The sequence below is a fragment of the Gigantopelta aegis genome, chromosome 8 (genome assembly GCF_016097555.1).
Source record: "Gigantopelta aegis isolate Gae_Host chromosome 8, Gae_host_genome, whole genome shotgun sequence".
Lineage (NCBI taxonomy): Eukaryota > Metazoa > Mollusca > Gastropoda > Neomphalida > Peltospiridae > Gigantopelta > Gigantopelta aegis.
The window spans coordinates 47,085,358-47,106,640 of record NC_054706.1 but is presented as its reverse complement, the minus strand read 5'-3'; the positions used below and the strand labels follow the sequence as shown (position 1 = coordinate 47,106,640).

At 39.3% G+C, this 21,283-nt stretch overlaps 1 long non-coding RNA gene across 1 annotated transcript in view; it reads right to left on the bottom strand.

The window, feature by feature from the left end:
• Nucleotides 1-21,063, bottom strand: part of LOC121380002 — a 57,267-nt gene extending 36,204 nt beyond the window's left edge. Inside the window, exons 1-2 of the long non-coding RNA XR_005958869.1 lie at nt 20,948-21,063; nt 18,143-18,176 (exon numbers count right to left, since the gene is read on the bottom strand). This is a non-coding gene — a long non-coding RNA (uncharacterized LOC121380002). The remainder of the gene's footprint in view (nt 1-18,142; nt 18,177-20,947) is intronic.
• Between the last annotated feature and the right edge of the window lie 220 nt (nt 21,064-21,283).

Below are 21,283 nucleotides of genomic sequence, written 5' to 3'. Positions count from 1 at the left end.
CCCACCCTCACTCCACCCACCCCCACCAAATCCCCCCCCCCCCCACCCACCCACCCACCCCCGTCCTACCTACAAAAATGGGAGTCCGTACGCCTATTCACGTTATAAAGTTACGGCTGTTTGGTGTTCGATTCTTGGTTTTAGAAACGAAAATGCATTTTGTTTAACGACACTAGAGCACAGTTGTTAATTAATGATTGCTATTGACTGTCGAAGATGTGCTAAAAGTGACAAAGGTCTTTAGGGGAAATCGCATTAGCAGCAAGGGATATACACTTTCCTACAGGTCGGACAGCACATACCACAGAATTTAATATACTAGTAAAAATAAAAACCAATGGGACTACAAAGGGAAAGAAAGAAATGTTTTATTTAACGACGCACTCAACACATTTTATCTACTGTTATATGGCGTCAGACATATGGTCAAGGACCACACAGATTTTGAGAGAAAACCCGCTGTCGCCAATACATGGGCTACTCTTCCGATTAGCAGCAAGGGATCTTTTATTTGCGCTTCCCACAGGCAGGATAGCACAAACAATGGCCTTTGTTGAACCAGTTATGGATCACTGGTCGGTGCAAGTGGTTTACACCTACCCATTGAGCCTTGCGGAGCACACACTCAGGGTTTGGAGTCGGTATCTGGATTAAAAATTCCATGCCTCGACTGGGATCCGAACCCAGTACCTACCAGCCTGTAGACCGATGGCCTAACCACGACGCCACCGAGGCCGGTTCTACCAATTGAGCTAAATCTCGCATCTTTGTCAAAATAGCAAAAGAAAAACCTATTGTTGGCTCATAGACTACTCCTGCCGAATAGAATGAATTAGTGAATGAGTGAGTGAATGAGTGAGTGAATGAATGAGTGAATGAATGATGGATGATTGAATGATTAAATGAATGATTGATTGAATGAATGAATGAATGTTTAATGACTCTCCAGCACAAAAATACACATCGGTTATTGAATGTCAGAAAAAGTAAGCATATTGAAATATCTTCTCCTTTTTTTGTTTTTTGTTTTGTTTAATGACAACACTAGAGCACATTGACTTATTAATCATCGGTTATTGGATGTCATACATTTGGTAATCTTGACATATAATCTTAGATATAATCGTGCATTTTTCTATTATTAGCAAGGGATCTTTTATATGCACCATCCCACAGACAGGATAGCACATACCACGGTCTTTGTTACACCAGTTGTGGAGCACTGGCTGGAACGAGAAATAGACCAATGGGTCCACCGACGGGGATCGATCCCAAACCGACCGCGCATCAAGCGAGCGCTTTACCACTGGGCTACGTCTCGCCCTACTATATTATCAAGTCCGTATGTAAGATTCGCTATCTTGTCACTTTACACTTCCAGCTTGTCCATTGCCTTTTGAAGTTACCCATTCTTCAAATTTGCACAAGCAGCCCAAAAACCCAGAAAGCGTCTTTAATAGTAATGATACGCACCAGACTGGAACAAGATTTGAAAGAATATATTTTACACATGGGTGGACTGATATGTGTTGGTGTCTATTGACAGTAAATGACTTCGTCAAACATCCAAGACAATATAACCTACAGATGAACCGGGGACAAAGCCGTTAAGGCGATATCGAAGGATAAGATGGGAATCTATGCATATTTTATCATCTTGCGCGGACTTAGTTCCTAATTAGTTATCGACTAGGCAGTTTACTCACTCGTTCTGTCTCGCGCGAGGTGCTGGATCAGAAATTATATACCCAGACCAAAATTAGAGCTATTCCAGAATTTCTCAAACGGAAAAAAAAATGATTGAAGATAAAGATTGTATAGAAAAATAAATTCAAATGATGTCCCGTTCTTCAGTTAATTTTATTTTATCTCTATTTTCGTGCTTCATTTATTTCATTTCAACATATTTTCGTGCTTATATCCAATTAATGTTCAAGCACGCTGTCCTAGGCACACACCTCAGCTATCTGAGGTTGTCTGTCCAGGACAGTGGGTTTGTTGTTAGTTGGATAGTGGTTAGTGAGAGAGAAGAGGGTGTAGTGGCCTTACACCTACCCATTGAGCCCTCAAGAACTCGCTCTGGGTGGAAGCCGGTACCAGGACGCGAACCCTGTACCTACCAGCCTGTAGTCCGATGGCTTAACCACGACACCACCGAGGCCTGTTTTCGTGCTTCACGTACATTGTCCTGGAGACATGTAACAGTTATCTGAACTGTTTGTTTGTCCAGGACAGTGGATAGTGGTTAGATATTAGTGTTTAATGAGAGAGACGTCGATGTACTGGCTCGTTGAAACACGCTATGGGTGGAAACCAGCCTCAGTGGCGCAGTGGTTAAACCAGCCTCGGTGGCGCAGTGGTTAAACCATCGGACTACAGGATAATAGGTACAGGGTTCGCAGCCTGGTACCAGCTCCAACTCCAATTCTTAAGGGCTCAATGGGTAGGTATATGGCCACCACACCCTCTTCTCTTTCACTAGCCACTAACCAACTAACAACTAACCCACTGTCCTGGGCAGACAATCCAGATAGCTGAGGTGTGTGTGCCCAGGACAGCGTGTTTAAACCTTAATTAGATATAAGCACGAAAATAAGTTGAAATGAAATGAAATGGGTGGAAATGGACAATAGGACGTGAACCCAGTAGTACCCATCTGCGTTAAGACTGTTCGCTTAGACCACTAAATGGGGGCGGGATTTAGCTCAGTCGGTTGAGTGCTCACTTGAGGTGCTTGCGTCGTAGGATCGAACCACCCTCGGTGGATCCTTTCAACTTATTGAGGCTTTTTCTCGTTCCAACCAGTACACCACAACTAGTCAAAGGTCTTGCTATGTGCTTTCCTGTCTGGAAAAATGCATATAAAAGACCCTTGCTACTAATGGAAAATAAATGTAGCGGGTTTCCTCTCTAAGACTGTCTGAGTCACTCAGAAAGAAATGGGTTTCGTCTGAGGTTAGGGTTGAGAAAATCATACAGTAATGATAAGAGTAATTAATTTTGTTATATATAGTGCATATAAAAGATCCCTAGCTGCTATTCATTTCGTATGGCGGGTTTCTTCGTTAATTCTTCAATTTCATTGTCACTGTTACCATATGTTACTTCCATATACCCAGAAGTCGTTGTTTACCAACAGTTTTTTCTTTCCGTACATAAGTCATTGCAATTCTTTAGCAGTTGTCATAGTTTCTGAAGATCATAACTGTTTTTAAACTAGAATTTCCGCTCAAATTCATTTACAAGAGGAAGGATTCGGCATTAAAGTCGTTCACGCTTCAGTGAACTTTGAGCTAACTCTTCCTGACATTGGAATGGTGGATATCAGTTCCTTACACATGACGGCCATGTTGTTTTTTCACACAGAAATTACCCCGGTGACAGATTTACACAGGTCAGGTGGCTAGACTGGTTTTCCTTTTCGAAAAAACAAGTTCTGTTTTATGATTTTAATATTACTTGCTCCCATATATTTGTGAAAAAGGACGAATTATATTTCTGTATCTGTGATATGAGATTTATACTTTCTTTGTACCAGCAAACATTTAGCGAGAGAGAGAGAGAGAGAGAGAGAGAGAGAGAGAGAGAGAGAGAGAGAGAGAGAGAGAGAGAGAGAGAGAGAGAGAGAGAGAGAGAGAGAGAGAGAGAGAGAGAGAGAGAGAGAGAGAGAAAGAGAGAGAGAGGAGAGGGAGCGAGAGGGGGTGCAGGGGGACAGAGAGCGACGGAGGAGAGAGAGAGAGAGAGGGAGGGAGAAACTCAGAGAGAGAGAGAGAGAAAGAGAGAGACAGACAGAGAGACAAAGAGAGAGACAGAGACAGAGGTAGGGAGGGAGAAAAAGTGAGACACAAACAGAGAGCAGGGGGGAGGGGACCATACCACACCATACCACATACCATACCATATGCCACACCACACCACACCACACCACACCACATCACACCACACCACACTACACCACACAACACCACACCATACCATACCATACACATGCACATGATATACATGAAACAGCAGTACTTACCCATATTGAAGAATGTCGTCTGCTCATGGAGTTTGTAGTTCACTATATGATGACATACCTTGTCTTGCCACACCATGCCATATCATACCATATCATACCATACCATACCATACTATATTGTATATACATACACAGATAAACAGAAACACACACACACACACACACACACACACACACACACACACACACACACATACACACACACACACTTACATATACACATATTTATACACATAAACACGCACACACACACACACACACACACACACACACACACACACACACAGACATATACATAAGCACACAGAGATATACCTTATACACACACAGAAACATGCAAGTAGGTATTTAGTATAGAATAACTATTACACAAAGCTGTTAACAACAATGAAAGCTAACAAAACATCACAAAAAGAGGCTTATTTTGGTGTCTGACAACAAAATGGTATTCTGTTGCCTTTTATGTCTATCTCTAAAGAGCTTTACGCGATTTGCGCGACCAACGACGCTGAGGCTATTATTAACTCCCACGATCCTGTCACGTTAATGTCTTCAACAGAAATCAGGTGCCTCCAGTTACGTATCAGTAAAAAAACATAACAATTAACTTGGATGCGAAATTCGAAACCGGGCTAATCCCCATTAGAAGTTAAAATGAAATTACATATCACAATTTATCAGGTGTTGTTGGCAATAAAATGACTCACTGAGCATGGAGATAACTTTGATACTCCACCGGCTAGCTATGTGATACCGACGGTAGTGTTGTACTTAACACATAGAATAAGTCGAGTTAATTTATTGCATATATTGTGATGGTGCTTTCATGTTCTTTGCTGTATATCAACCTGTGTCATCAGCAAGTGGTTTTCAGAGGAAATTTAACTGGTTTTCGCTCGTTAAATACATTTGAAAAACATTCGTTGTAAGTTAAATTGTTTCCAAAGGACCTTTGTTTTGTTTAACAACACTACTAGAGCACATAGATGTATTCATCATCGGCTACTGGATGTCAAACATTTGGACATTTTGGCATAGAGTCTTAGAGAGGAAACCCGCTACATTTTTTCATTAGTAGCAAGGGATCTTTTATATGCACCATCCCACAGATAAGATCATCATCATCAACATCATCAGAACCACCACCATCTCCATCACTCCATCATCATCATCATCATCACCACAACCACAACAACTACCATCATCATCATAATCATCATCATAATCACCACCATAGGCTTTAACATCATCATGATCATCATAATCACCACTATCACATTACCTTATTTACATCATCATTTTCATAATAATATTTACATCATATCATCATTATCATCTTCATCATCGTGCTTGTTCTTCTGCTATTGTTAGCAATGTTAAAACTGTTTCAACAAAACAAACTAAAACTCTTTTAATGGACAATTGTAGCGGGTTTCCTCGCTAAGACTATATGTCCCTGAATAACAAAACATTTTACATACAATAGTAAATCAATGTGCTCTTGTGGTGTCGTTCAATAAAACAAACTTTAACTTATGTTAAAACTACAGTATCTTCCACAAATGAATGTTGCTATTTTACAATCAACATACTCCCGTTTTGTGATGACATCATTCTGTTGTGCTATATTTCTTAATGAGGATGTTTGATTGCGTGTCCGTGTATGACATAAACAATTTCCCCCTGATTAACTTGGCTGTCTCTTTGACCCCTATAGAAATTGATTTAGCTGCCGCTCGATATTGAGCAAGAGCTACTTCATAATTAAGATAATATTATCTCGACATAAGTGTGCCAAGTTCAGTCAAACACGAGAATCGGCTTTAAAGAAAAATACGGGCTCACTTTGATCTGTTTCTAGAATAAAAAGAGGTCAGTACTCTGAGAGAAAAGAAAGATGTGTGTGTGTGTGTGTGTGTGTGTGTGTGTGTGAGAGAGAGAGAGAGAGAGAGAGAGAGAGAGAGAGAGAGAGAGAGAGAGAGAGAGAGAGAGAGAGAGAAGAGAGAGAGAGAGAGAGAGAGAGAGAGAGAAAGAGAGAGACAGACAGAGAGACAAAGAGAGAGACAGAGACAGAGGTAGGGAGGGAGAAAAAGTGAGACACAAACAGAGAGCAGGGGGGAGGGGACCATACCACACCATACCACATACCATACCATATGCCACACCACACCACACCACACCACACCACATCACACCACACCACACTACACCACACAACACCACACCATACCATACCATACACATGCACATGATATACATGAAACAGCAGTACTTACCCATATTGAAGAATGTCGTCTGCTCATGGAGTTTGTAGTTCACTATATGATGACATACCTTGTCTTGCCACACCATGCCATATCATACCATATCATACCATACCATACCATACTATATTGTATATACATACACAGATAAACAGAAACACACACACACACACACACACACACACACACACACACACACACACATACACACACACACACTTACATATACACATATTTATACACATAAACACGCACACACACACACACACACACACACACACACACACACACACACACAGACATATACATAAGCACACAGAGATATACCTTATACACACACAGAAACATGCAAGTAGGTATTTAGTATAGAATAACTATTACACAAAGCTGTTAACAACAATGAAAGCTAACAAAACATCACAAAAAGAGGCTTATTTTGGTGTCTGACAACAAAATGGTATTCTGTTGCCTTTTATGTCTATCTCTAAAGAGCTTTACGCGATTTGCGCGACCAACGACGCTGAGGCTATTATTAACTCCCACGATCCTGTCACGTTAATGTCTTCAACAGAAATCAGGTGCCTCCAGTTACGTATCAGTAAAAAACATAACAATTAACTTGGATGCGAAATTCGAAACCGGGCTAATCCCCATTAGAAGTTAAAATGAAATTACATATCACAATTTATCAGGTGTTGTTGGCAATAAAATGACTCACTGAGCATGGAGATAACTTTGATACTCCACCGGCTAGCTATGTGATACCGACGGTAGTGTTGTACTTAACACATAGAATAAGTCGAGTTAATTTATTGCATATATTGTGATGGTGCTTTCATGTTCTTTGCTGTATATCAACCTGTGTCATCAGCAAGTGGTTTTCAGAGGAATTTAACTGGTTTTCGCTCGTTAAATACATTTGAAAAACATTCGTTGTAAGTTAAATTGTTTCCAAAGGACCTTTGTTTTGTTTAACAACACTACTAGAGCACATAGATGTATTCATCATCGGCTACTGGATGTCAAACATTTGGACATTTTGGCATAGAGTCTTAGAGAGGAAACCCGCTACATTTTTTCATTAGTAGCAAGGGATCTTTTATATGCACCATCCCACAGATAAGATCATCATCATCAACATCATCAGAACCACCACCATCTCCATCACTCCATCATCATCATCATCATCACCACAACCACAACAACTACCATCATCATCATAATCATCATCATAATCACCACCATAGGCTTTAACATCATCATGATCATCATAATCACCACTATCACCATTACCTTATTTACATCATCATTTTCATAATAATATTTACATCATATCATCATTATCATCTTCATCATCGTGCTTGTTCTTCTGCTATTGTTAGCAATGTTAAAACTGTTTCAACAAAACAAACTAAAACTCTTTTAATGGACAATTGTAGCGGGTTTCCTCGCTAAGACTATATGTCCCTGAATAACAAAACATTTTACATACAATAGTAAATCAATGTGCTCTTGTGGTGTCGTTCAATAAAACAAACTTTAACTTATGTTAAAACTACAGTATCTTCCACAAATGAATGTTGCTATTTTACAATCAACATACTCCCGTTTTGTGATGACATCATTCTGTTGTGCTATATTTCTTAATGAGGATGTTTGATTGCGTGTCCGTGTATGACATAAACAATTTCCCCCTGATTAACTTGGCTGTCTCTTTGACCCCTATAGAAATTGATTCAGCTGCCGCTCGATATTGAGCAAGAGCTACTTCATAATTAAGATAATATTATCTCGACATAAGTGTGCCAAGTTCAGTCAAACACGAGAATCGGCTTTAAAGAAAAATACGGGCTCACTTTGATCTGTTTCTAGAATAAAAAGAGGTCAGTACTCTGAGAGAAAAGAAAGATGTGTGTGTGTGTGTGTGTGTGTGTGTGTGTGAGAGAGAGAGAGAGAGAGAGAGAGAGAGAGAGAGAGAGAGAGAGAGAGAGAGAGAGAGAGAGAGAGAGAGAGAGAGAGAGAGAGAGAGAGAGACACACAGAGAGAGAGAGAGAGAGAGAGAGAGAGAGAGAGAGAGAGGCTAAAAAAATTTTTAGTTAAGCACTTGTGCTATGCCGTTGACGATAAGCTACTTCTATCAAAAATAGCAGCGAAGGATCTTCAATATGCACTTTCCTATAGACTGGCAGCACATACCACGGTTTTTAATATACAAGACGCAAGTCACTAATTTGGACGGTGTTGGGGATCGAATCTCAGGCGAAAGCTCTACAAACAGAGCTACATTCCAACTCTTGCTTTAATAAAATTAGCTGGGAGAAGGTGGACTGGGGGCTGGGGATGGGTTGGCAGGAATGTTTAATAATGAAGGCTGGACATGAATGAAGCTATTAAAGTACAACTGATTGATTAGCTGGCTGGATGGCTAGTTGCTAGGTTGATTAGCTACATGATACTACGAACGGTCAGCCGGCTGAAGATGGACGAACGGAAGGACGGAAAGCGCAAAGGAAGAAAGAAAAATGAAAGAAGGATGTAAAGAACGAATGAAGGCATGGGCGAATGGGGTAGTTGGACAGCCGGAGAGATAAACGGAAGGACGGTAAATGTATTTAGATGGATGATCGATAACAGGCGGATTTAGACTAAAACATGTTTTAAAACATGTCATTTATTACAATTACATTCGGTCTTAGACATGCCAGTACAATCAGGTGTCTCGGCCTGACATGCTCATTTCACGGTCTGCCGGTAGATAACAACAAAGACACTATTCTGTTGCATTTATTTATATATAATTTATATTTCTTTACTCTTCCATTACATTTCTAAATACCCTGCTTTTACATGACAGCACCGCGAGGGCCGGACCACCTGAAACGCGAGATGAAATGTTACTCGGTGGCATTTTGTCTTGTCTGCTGTACGTGTACGTCAGCTGTATGACTTTCTCTCTCTCTTTCTCTCTTTAGATTGAAAACTGTGCTCAGTTCCCCAGGGTAAGAGAATACAAACGAACGTGATTAAAGTATACCATTTAGGGCAGTCACGAAGCATTAGTGTAAGCTTGTGTGTCGTATGCTCTGTAGGATAAATTTTAGAAACAAAATATCGATTACAACGAATATCAGTGGTATCGGTTCTGTTTACTGGCGATGTCTTTGATGGGTTTTTTAATGTCTTTTCTTTTGTTTCAGAATTATAATGGTGTTCTAATGAAATGAAATGAAAAAAAAGAAATCAAATGCCTTTTCGCGACCACCGCCACGTCACCAACAAAAGCAATAGCAGTAGCAATAAGTACTATTACTTCACAACTACCATCATCATAACCACTACCACCATCTCGACTACAACAGCAACAACAACAAAAACTACTACTGCTGCTACTACTACTACTATTGCTACTGCTGCTGCTGCTGCTGCTGCTGCTACTACTACTACTATTATTACTATTACTATTACTACTACTACTGTTACTACTACTACTACTACTACTACTACTACTACTACTACTACTACTACTACTACTGCTGCTACTACTACTACTACTACTACTGCTACTGCTGCTGCTGCTGCTGCTGCTGCTGCTGCTGCTGCTACTGCTACTGCTGCTGCTGCTGCTGCTACTGCTACTGCTACTACTGCTACTGCTACTGCTACTGCTACTGCTACTACTACTACTACTACTACTACTGCTACTGCTACTGCTACTGCTACTGCTACTGCTACTACTACTGCTACTGCTGCTGCTGCTGCTACTACTACTACTACTACCACTGCTGCTGCTACTACTACTACCACTGCTGCTGCTGCTACTACTACTACTACTGCTGCTGCTGCTACTACTACTACTACTACTACTACTACTACTACTACTACTACTACTACTACTACTACTACTATTACTACTACTACTGTTACTACTACTACTGCTACTGCTACTGTTGCTGCTGCTGCTGCTGCTACTGCTGCTACTACTACTACTACTACTACTACTACTACTACTACTACTACTACTACTACTACTATTACAACTAAAAAAAAAAGAAAAAAAAAAGTTTTATTTAACGACGCACGCAACACATTTTATTTACGGTTATATGACGTCAGCCATATGGTTAAGGACCACACAGATTTTGAGAGGAAACCCGCTGTCGCCACTACATGGGCTACTCTTCCGATTAGCAGCAAGGAATCTTTTATTTGCGCTTCCCACAGGCAGGATAGCGTAAACCATGGCCTTTGTTGCCAGTTATGGATCACTGGTCGGTGCAAGTGGTTTACACCTACCCATTGAGCCTTGCGGAGCACTCACTCAGGGTTTGGAGTCGGTATCTGGATTAAAAATCCCATGCCTCGACTGGGATCCGAACCCAGTACCTACCAGCCTGTAGACCGATGGCCTAACCACGAAGCCACCGAGGCCGGTTTGTGAAATGACCGATTCACATAGGCATGTTACAATTGCTTACTTACATTTCTTACATACCCGTTGGTGAGAACACCATGCGTTATTTTTGATAACACATAGTTGTTTACACACGTACGTGTTTAACAAGTTCAAGACATACGACTGGCCGCTCTAGGTGATGACCAGGTCACCAATGCCATCCGTCCAATAAAAAAATAGCACGGTGGAAATCGATTACACTGTGATGTATAGTTAACCTGGAAATCATGTGTCTGTGACGCGCAAGTCAGCAACGGCTGCAAATAACTTTTAGTCGCAAAAGATGTTAAAATTTGCTTAAAACCTCTTTTTTTTAGGATATGTAAGAAATAGAATAATACATTCGTGTCCGTTAGATACCATTTATCTCACAACTCGTTGTTTAAAAACGTATCAAACTCGCTTTCGCTCGTTGTGAGATAAATAGTATTTAACGGCCACTCATGTATTATTCTCTATATAGCCGCTTTCCTATACAGGCATGCAGCAGTTAACACTTTCTTATTTCGTCAGTTATACATACATTGTTTTTTAAATTCTGATTTATTCTGGCCCAAAACGCTTTTACTTAAAGGGACATACCCTAGTTTTTAAACACTAAGGCATATTGTTTACTATTAGAGCCGCTTTTGATAACTGAAATAATATTTTACTTAGATTTTATGGTTTAGATTAACAGTGTTCGTACATTCGAAGTGTTTTTGGTCATCCTGATGTTTTTAATATCAGAAAATGCATTTCTCATTTTTTTTTTTTTTAAACGTACGTGCGTCTACGAAGTAACAGTTATGGAGTTGAGTTTTAGTCTATTTTTAGAGGGCATTTCACTATTTCAAAGTCACAGACTCATGTTTCACTCAATTGTAACTTTATCGAAATGTGTTACAGGTTTGTAGATTAACTAAACTTAGTGTTAATTTTCACGGGTTGAATCTAGGCTCTGCCCCCTTTAAAGTTTTGTTCCATAAACGATTCGTTTTATTCATTCAACATTATGCGACTTCAAAAATAAACTACCTGAGCTTGTAAATCCCCAGATAACCCCGATAGCGTAATAAACAGAATCACCTGTCGTAATGAAATGATGTTAAATGTTTTATTTCCGGAAGTCCAGGATTAACATGGGCGTCAACCCTATGTCTTCAAGTTCAATATGTATTTCATGCTGTGATGAATTCAAATGCCCGGTTATGTTCTTTTCAAAGTTGACGTATTTTATTCTATTTCTACGTGCAGTCACCGGAGTGTAAGAAACAAGTGCAGTTGCCAATTACAGTTTTGGTATCACTTTTCATTCATCTAGTTCATTCACTGATGCGTTCAAATACACTTCATTCATTCAGGTTCTCATTCATGCATTTGTTCGTTTATTCATTTTTTTTTTCTTCGACAGTTTGTTCGGGGTTTTTTTCAGTCGTCCAACCGTAAAAGGACATAAATCCAGTAACAGCATAAACAGACACTGGCGTAGCCAGGATTTTATGGGGGGGGGGGGCACTATTGGGGGGGGGGGGCACACACTATATATGTATGTATGTATGTATGTATTGATGTATGAATATTTATATACTGTATGTATGTCGAGGTTGACTGTTACATACATAGATATTAACGCACTGGCGCAGGGGATAATTAAATCCTTTCTGGCCTCACAAATTGTCAGGTGCCGTTGCTGGGACTCGAACCTATGGCTCCGAATCACCCGCAACTTTGCAGACTTGCCACGATTTTTTTTGAGCTATTGAGGCATCCAATGTGTGTATGTATGTATGTATGTATGTATGGTCTTATAAAATTAAATACAGTTAAAAAAAAAGGTGTGATGGTGGGGGGGGGTGTGTGTGCCTTGCGCCCATTCCTCTCCCCCCGCTACGCCACTGATGACAGACACTGTGTGTACCTATTTCTATGTATTTAGCTCAAATGTATGATCATTTGGGAAATTGTAAATGTAATAACACACAGCACCTTTCAAACTTCCCTTTTCAAATCTTTGTACCCGCCCTTTGACAGAGACCAACGTTTGTTTATTTGTTTTATTCTAAATGAATTATTTTTATGTCCAGCGCTGACAGTCTGCATCACGTTCCCATAAAACAAAATCTGCGTCGATCGGCAATATTCTACAGATTTTATGGAAACTAGGCTTTAACCAAATATTCCTTTCTTATAACAGTAAATTGCCTTTTGCCTTTAATAATATAAATATAAATTAATAGAGATTCTTAACACGTAAGGAACCGCCTCTCACGGAAAAAGGAAAAAAGAAAAGAAAAAGGAAACGGTGTTTTCATTTCTTGATTGGTTGTGCGCATGTCAGGCGGAAAAGGAAGTTTCTTCAACAAGAACAGTCGAAAATATCCTTCGGCGAAGAAAAGACCGATTCGATGTATTTATAGCATTGCCAAGCAGCCATGTAATATCTGTGTCAGGCGCTTAAGTAACGTGGAAATCCCCGAAGGTATTGTGATAGCCATACTGCCCTCGGACATTACGTGTATTGTTTAGATTTAAAATCAGGAGAGGAAAAAAGCGGGCTATCTCAACAAGCTTGCGAATACCAGTCTACTTCCGCCAACGGCTATACGTCACACATTTAACGCAAATTGTCTCAGGCCACAATTATATCCATTGGCAGAAAAACAAAGGAAAAAAGGAAAGGAATGTTTGCTTAATGACACATCAGTTTGTTATAAACTGACCACTTTATTCAGACAGTGGGAGAGGAAACTCACAGCCACTGCATAGATTATTCGTACCTTTGCAGCAAGACATCTACAAACCTGTAACACATAAGGATAAAGTTACAAAAGAGTGACAGAAGAGTCTGTGACGTTAAAACAGGAAAATAGCTTTACAAAATAGAATTCGAATCAACAACTGCTACTTCTCAAACGCACGTGCGTTTTTAAAAATATGAAGAAAAAAAAGCATTTTGTGATATTAGAAACAACAGGATGAACAGAAAAACTTCGGTTCTACTGAAATGGTTTATCTAAACAATAAAATATTTATAATGTTTGATTTCAGTGATCATAAATGGTGCTAATAGTGAAAAATATGTCGTAGTGTTTAAAAACTAGGATCTGTCCCTTTAATATCTAAAACCCGCCGTTGTATATGGAAAGCTTTGACGTCTATGACAACGCAACATTTGACTTGTTCAACTCGTGAACTTGCCGATTTCCGACTGACTGGCGTAGACTATGGACAAATGCAGACTGGCACGCGATCGCTATGAACACATGAGTTGACCAACTTACACGGCGCATTGAATATGTAATTATACTGACTGCTGGTATCCCATTCTTAGCATGGGATATTAGATTTTAAATGTCATTGCACGAAAGGTATATACTGAACGTAATAGTGCTCAACACAACCTGACCTACGGTATTGACAGTTGTTAGGTAGGGTAGAATCGTTAGACTTGTAGACGTTGTAGAATCTAGTAAAAACAGTCTAGGTGGTTTATTTGTTAAACCACCTAACGTAGCGCTGTTACGTACTGGTTCGCAAACAAAACTCAACGACAAATTCAGCGTGATTCTGGTTGTTCTGGTGCATGTTATGCTAGGATCAAACTATCAACTGCCAGCAGAAAGTTGGCCAACTCGACTGAAGGGAGGAAATGTTTTATTTAACGACGCACTCAACACATTTTATTTACTGTTATATGGCGTCGGACATATGGTTAAGGACCACACAGATATTGAAGGAGGAAACCCGCTGTCGCCACGCAATGGGCTACTCTTTTCGATTAGCAGCAAGGGATCTTGTATATGCACCATCCCACAGACAGGATAGCACACACCACGGCCTTTGTTACACCAGTTGTGGACCACTGGGTGGAACGAAAAATAGCCCAGTGGGTCCACCGACGGGGATCGATCCTAGACCGATCAGGCATCAAGCGAACGCTTTACCACTGGGCTACGCCCGCCCCGCCAACTCAACGGTTGCGTTGTAATTTCCCTAACTCTCCGACTCACGACGGGCGCGCTCAGACTAACGGGATATACGACGAGAATAGCAAATGAACAGTCGTGGAGGTCGTGACAGCAGAAGTTTGGCCAACTTTATGTTGGCAGTTGGTAGTCTTAGCCAAGCATTAGTAGCTCAAAATGCCTTTTAAACGAAATAGAAAAGGTACCTTCCTCGGAAACTTGAGTTATGCTAATAATTTTAAAGGTGCGTTTTTGAGTGTGATATTTTGCTAGTTTTATGTGCTTTTGTGAAATATAACTATAAATTGCTGTATCCGACATATAATAAACTTTGCATAAATAGACTATAACGCGTTTCAACTCTATTTGAGCGGTATTTTTTCTCAAGAATCCTTGGCGAAACGTATTAAAAGAGCAGTCAAGTCTTTGTCAATATGGTCACGCAATTCAAATTCGTGATTCTTGTTTTCCGGCAACGCACACGGCAAATTAAATCAACCCAAACATGTTTTTATTTTGGGAAAACGTGTTTTTCATTGTCATGTGCGTTCGAGTTAAGATAGTAGGCATATAATCAAAAGTACAATTTTTACATTTCACACACACACACACACACACACACACACACGCGCGCGCGCGCACCAAACCGATGAATGAATGAATGTTTAACGACACCCCAGCACGACAAATGCATCGGCTATTGGGTGTCAAACTATGGTAATGCAAACAGATAAAGTGATGATCAACATCAATATAAAAATTCAAGATTTAAATAAAAACAGTGTAAAGAACTGTGCAAAAATACAAATATTACAGATAGATACTGACTTACTCAAAATTTCAATTGTATCTCGAAGAAAACAAAGGGATTTGTGCTGTATTGGCCATTCTCAAAGAGAATATTACACCCCTGCACCACGGTGAGGTTACAGCACGCGCAGGGGCACACAAAAACAAACACACGTGTGTGGTCATTGTGCAGCTTTGCGTCTGGCCTTTTAAGACAAAAGCTACTTTTAAAATCCGGAGACGTATGCAAAAAAGAAAGAAAAAACGGGAAAAAGTTATACAATACACCTTATAATACTGTCCCTTATTTTGTCAACCTTAAACTTTGAATATGTCCCTTTAATGGAAGATAAAATATACTTTTAAAATCCGGAGAGGTATACCAATTTTTTTTTATACAATATACCTAATAATATCGTGGAATATTTTTTATAACTTGGCCACTTCTCAAATTTCATGTCTTTACAATTATAAAGCGGTCGTCAACGCTTGATGTATGACTGTACAGGTCTAGGTATAATCTGTCAAGGTCATGGCTAGTCGATTGAATAAGTTAATTAAATTATATCGTATCAGCTCCAAAAAAACATGGGTAAGGGATCATGATTGAATTTCAATTTGAATATAATACGCCCTTTGTCACAATTCGCGGTATGCGGCGTATAAAGAGGTCAATTTGTATCTGGTGTAGCCCGAAGGCGTGAACCATCGTGGTACTTAGCACTGCAATTGACACCCAGGTGAAATGTAGGTATATGTTTCATGCCTACGTAGATCTTTTCATTGAGGAAACTGACAGTTTTATAGCTGTGCACATATTTTTTCAGTGATGTAATGCGCTGAATCGGGTTATATTTTTGTCAAGCGGTAAGCATATGGCTTCTTTCATATGGGTAATTCATTCGTGTACCTTATCCTTGTTTGACGTCCAATAGTCGATGTATTGTTCGTTCGTTCGTTCGTTCGTTCGTTCGTTCGTTCGTTCGTTCGTTCGTTCATTCATTCATTCATTCATCCATCCAAAAATCACCCACCCACCCATCCGTCCGTCGGTCCGTCCATTCATTCATTCATTCATCCAGTCATTCATTCAGTACGTACAATTTCATGTTTGGTAAACCATCGGACGTAAGACCGGTAGGTTTTGGGTTCGCATCCTGGTACCGGCTCCCATCCAGAACGAGCTTTAACGGGCTCAGTGTGTAGGTCTACTTAAGGCGACTGCAAACACTTCTCTCATCAAAACTAACCACTAAAATGTGTGCCCAGGAAGGCGTGATTGAACCTTTACTGGATATAAGCATGAAATAAACTGGATACACGATTAAACTAAAATAAACAAAACCTTTGGATACCATCCCTCAGACAGGGTAGTACATACCACGGCCTTTTGATATACCAGTCGTGGTGCACTGGCTGGACATTGGCCAAGAAGCCACCATGTTACGCAATACATCCTTTGATTAATAAATCAGTTGTGTTCTAGTGGTGTCGTTAAACAAAACATAACATATTAAAATATTGTATACAACCTTTATCACAGTATAAAAGGCGTGGTATGGGCTGTCCTGTACGTGAACAAGGTGCACACAAATGATCATTTGCAGCTAGTCAGCAAGAATTACATTTGGTAGCAGCAGGAATTCTTTATCTCCATGTCTAGATCAAATATTGCAATAATCATAATATTAAAGGGACATACCCTAGTTTTAAAACACTACGACATATTTTTCACTATTAGAGCCGTTTATGATCACTGAAATCAAACATTACTTACATTTTATTGCTTACATTATCCATTTCAGTACAACCGAAATGTTTCTTGTTATCCTGGTGTTCCTAATACCACAAAATGTTTTCTTTTTCATATTGTTAAAAACACACATGAGTGAGCAGTAACTATTATGGAGTCGCGTTTTAGTCTATTTTGAATAGTATGTCAACGCCACAGACTCTTGTTTCATTCTGTTGTATCAAATTTGTTACATGTTTGTAAATTAACCAAACTTAGTATCCATTTTTACGGGTTGAAACTAGAGTCTAGGTGAAAATTATGCCTTAGTGTTTAAAAACTAGGGTCTGTCCCTTTAAGTCATGAAATAGCTGTACTTTAAAAAAAATATTTTAACAAAATACTCCTTTTACAATACAAATGTTTTAACAGTATTACACTTGTTATGGATATTAAAGAAAAGCTTTAAATAGAAGCAAAAAAAAAATAAAAAAAAATAAAAAATAAATAAAAATAAAAAATAAAAACCTATGCACTGAACATGTGTTAAAACCCCCAACATTAAATACACCTTTATCCACAAAGCCGCCGTCAACAGGTCAAGCAGAATGCAATTTATTATAAAGCCTCATTGAAAACTAAAATACATTAATTTTCATATACGATGGTTTGGCCCGGCGGGTGGTTCGGACCCACTGGCTCGGCGTTTCACGGACGAGGTGGCCCGATTGAGACCACCTACGGGAGGCAGAGCTGTGTCAAGGCAAAACGGCCTTTCATGTCGAAATGTGAAAAGAAGAACACAGGTTTTCAGTTTGTCACTAAACAGCTGGTTATTGGAGTTATGAATGACGCGGGAGCCGCGAGAAGAAGTTAGGGGCGGGCAATAAACGTGTTTGACCACAAACAAACTGGTCTTTTCACGCTTTTTCTCACCTTGAATTTCGCACGTCACAGTTTAAAAGGTTTTCTGGAGAAAAAAATAAAAATATTGCACGTAAATGTTAAGAAGCAAATGGAATGAATGAATGAATGTTTAACGACACCCCAGCATAAAAATACATATCGGCTGTTGAGAAGCAAATGGTGCTAATTTATTAGGGTTTTATTAATTTAATTTTTGGTTGATAGGCTAATTCATAAATGTCAGGGTCAATCTATTAATTGACCAGCGGTGGAGGTGTGCGTGTGTATGGGGGTGTGTGGAATAATAGGATTTTCCTTTCTCTGGAGTGGAGTGGGGGGTTAAACTGTGCTTGGAAGATGTTTTACTATGCATTTTTTTAACTACAAGTCAATTCAATTCTGGAACTTCTACCTACTCATCACTAGAATTAGCGCTTAATGATTTTTTTTAGATCGACCTTGAGACTGTCTGCAGATCAGAGCATCGAGCAAATATAGAGGACTATAAACGAGTTAAGGTTATTAGCTATTGTATGTCCAAAGTAACTGTAAAATACCCCCCCCCCCACACACACACACACACAAACACACACCACACACCACACCACACACACCACACCTACCTGCAAACAGTATACATGTATTATGGTAACACAATACATACATTTATGACCTTTGTTTGACGTCCAATAGCCGATGATAAGATTAAAAATCAATGTGCTCTAGTGGCGTCGTTAAATAAAACAAACTTTACTTTTTTTTATGACCTTTAATATGTTGGCCAAATCAAGTACGTTTAATAATTTCATAATACAGCTTTGTTTAAAACACGATTATTGGGTAATGCATTAAATATTTTTACTCGGCATCGCTAATATGTCAAATTTGACTCGGTGTGCAGTCATTTTCATTTCACTGTCACCTGTTTGTAACGAATGAAAATAATTACACTCAGGTCACCACCTTAATACAGAATTGAAGCTCCTTTAACATCCTATAAATATATATCTGGTTGTCATTAGTTACCATTATACGGTTCAAATATCGGTGGTATTATTTATTTATTTTCCAAACAAAAACGTTTTACAGATGGACAATGGAAAAAACAAGCAGATTTTTGCTTTACGAAATCGATGTGCACCATGAGTTTATGAATGAAAGAGCAGATGAACGAATGATTGAAGGAATGAATGTTTAACGACATCCCACCACGAAAGCAAACATCGGCTATTTTGTCTCAAACAATGGTGTTCGGTGAATTATTGATATAAGAATTATTCATATAAACGTGAAAAAAAGATCGAACTTTTCCCTCCACGATGTAATACACGTAGTTCGAGCGGCAATGATAAACAACTGGACTGGTACCATACGTCTTCTGTAACATTAGATTCATCTAACGTTATGCGCAAAAACCAGTATAGCGAGTGATAGCCATCGCTGGCCCTCTTGAGCATGTAGAATTAAGGCTGGTAGGTACAGGGTTCGCAGCCCGGTACCGGCTCCCACCCAGAGCGAGTTGTAACGACGCAATGGATACGTGTAAGACCACTTTACCCTCTTCTCTCTCACTAGCCACTAATCAACCAGATAGCTGAGGTGTGTGTGTGCGTGTGTGCCCATGACAGCGTGCTTGAACCTTAATTGGATATAAGCACGAAAATAAGTTGAAATGAAACGAAAAATGTAGATATGACACTTTTAGTTTTAGCTGTCATTCGCCAAATCGCCAAATGCTAATTAAAGTTGAATTTCATTGTTACTTCACTCCAAAAAAGCTAATACGAAAATCGCATGCTTATTGCACATCAATCACCCTTCTGCGTACCCACGCCAATCCCGGGAATTTAGAAGTTTCCCAAAAGGAAGAATGCACGAAAATTATTCATGGTTAGTTGGTGATATGTTGATCCGATTGGTATTTCTCAGGAAGATTGCCATCATAATAGGTCAGGTCAGGTCAGAGTGTATAACGTGCACTTTCAGAACAAGCTGTTGTAGCGCACGCCTGTCCTGGGCAGGACAGCAAAGGAGTGGGTTGGGTTGGAGGGGGGACCGGCTGCACTGGCAGGTGCAAGGGAGCACCATCAGTCCGACCGGAGCCGGTAACAGGCGGAGGGTTGTATGGTGCTATGGAATTTGGAAAGTCTCGTAGCCAAAGAGAATGGGTGCGCATTTTTGAGAAGGAAATTAGGCGCTCATAATAATACATTTTGATCTACTTTTGAACGCTCTTTGTGTAGGGGCGTATGTAGCTAAAATAGGTCCCGTGGAAATTTGATGTTAATTTTGGAACCAATGATATTTATAATCACTATTGTATACTAGTACATATTCAGAAAAAAATATAGTTTCATTTTTTATCTGATGAATATGAAGGTCATTTTGAGGTCACCAAAGGTCACAACTATAAATTTGTTTACGGCGCTAGGTGAAATAAGGTTTCACTGTATAATATATTTAAAATATTGGCATGTAGCATATTAAAATAAAGTATATCATGTAAACTACATTAAACCATGAATAAATGTTTTTAGGGGCGGATATAGGAATTTGAAAACGGGGGTCAAAATGTTTAAAGTGCCAACTAAAGATATCATTTTAAAACGTGGTATCTCCTCCTTAAATGCTGTAGGTGCCCTTTTTAAACTTTGCGACCCCTCTCTAACTAACTAGTTTAAATGCCCTTTTTATATGTTACACCCCATCCCTAGAAAAATCCTGTATTCGCCCCTGAAACATTATCTTTACTGGTAATTGATAACACATTTATAATAATTTTACTAATAAATATTTTAAAGATATTTTACTAAGATATATAATAAATACACTGACCTGTCTTGCTGATACTTATATTGTAGGACGTTTGTAGCTAACCGTTGTGAAAGATACGCTATCTTATACATAAACACCAAGTAATTTAATGTGTTCTAGTACTCCTTAAATATGCTCATAGACGCCAAATAGCAATATCGTTCACATTTTTCTGCATTTAACCTAAATTCAAAAGAATGTTCAAAGAGCAACTTTGACGTCCATAATCACATTGAAACAACGTCATCGTACTGTTCACGTAATAATTAATTTTCCGGCAACGTCCGAAACAAACGGAAACTATCGAAGTGTCATTCGAAGTATTAGTTTTGTTTCTTAAAGTTTCAATAACAAACG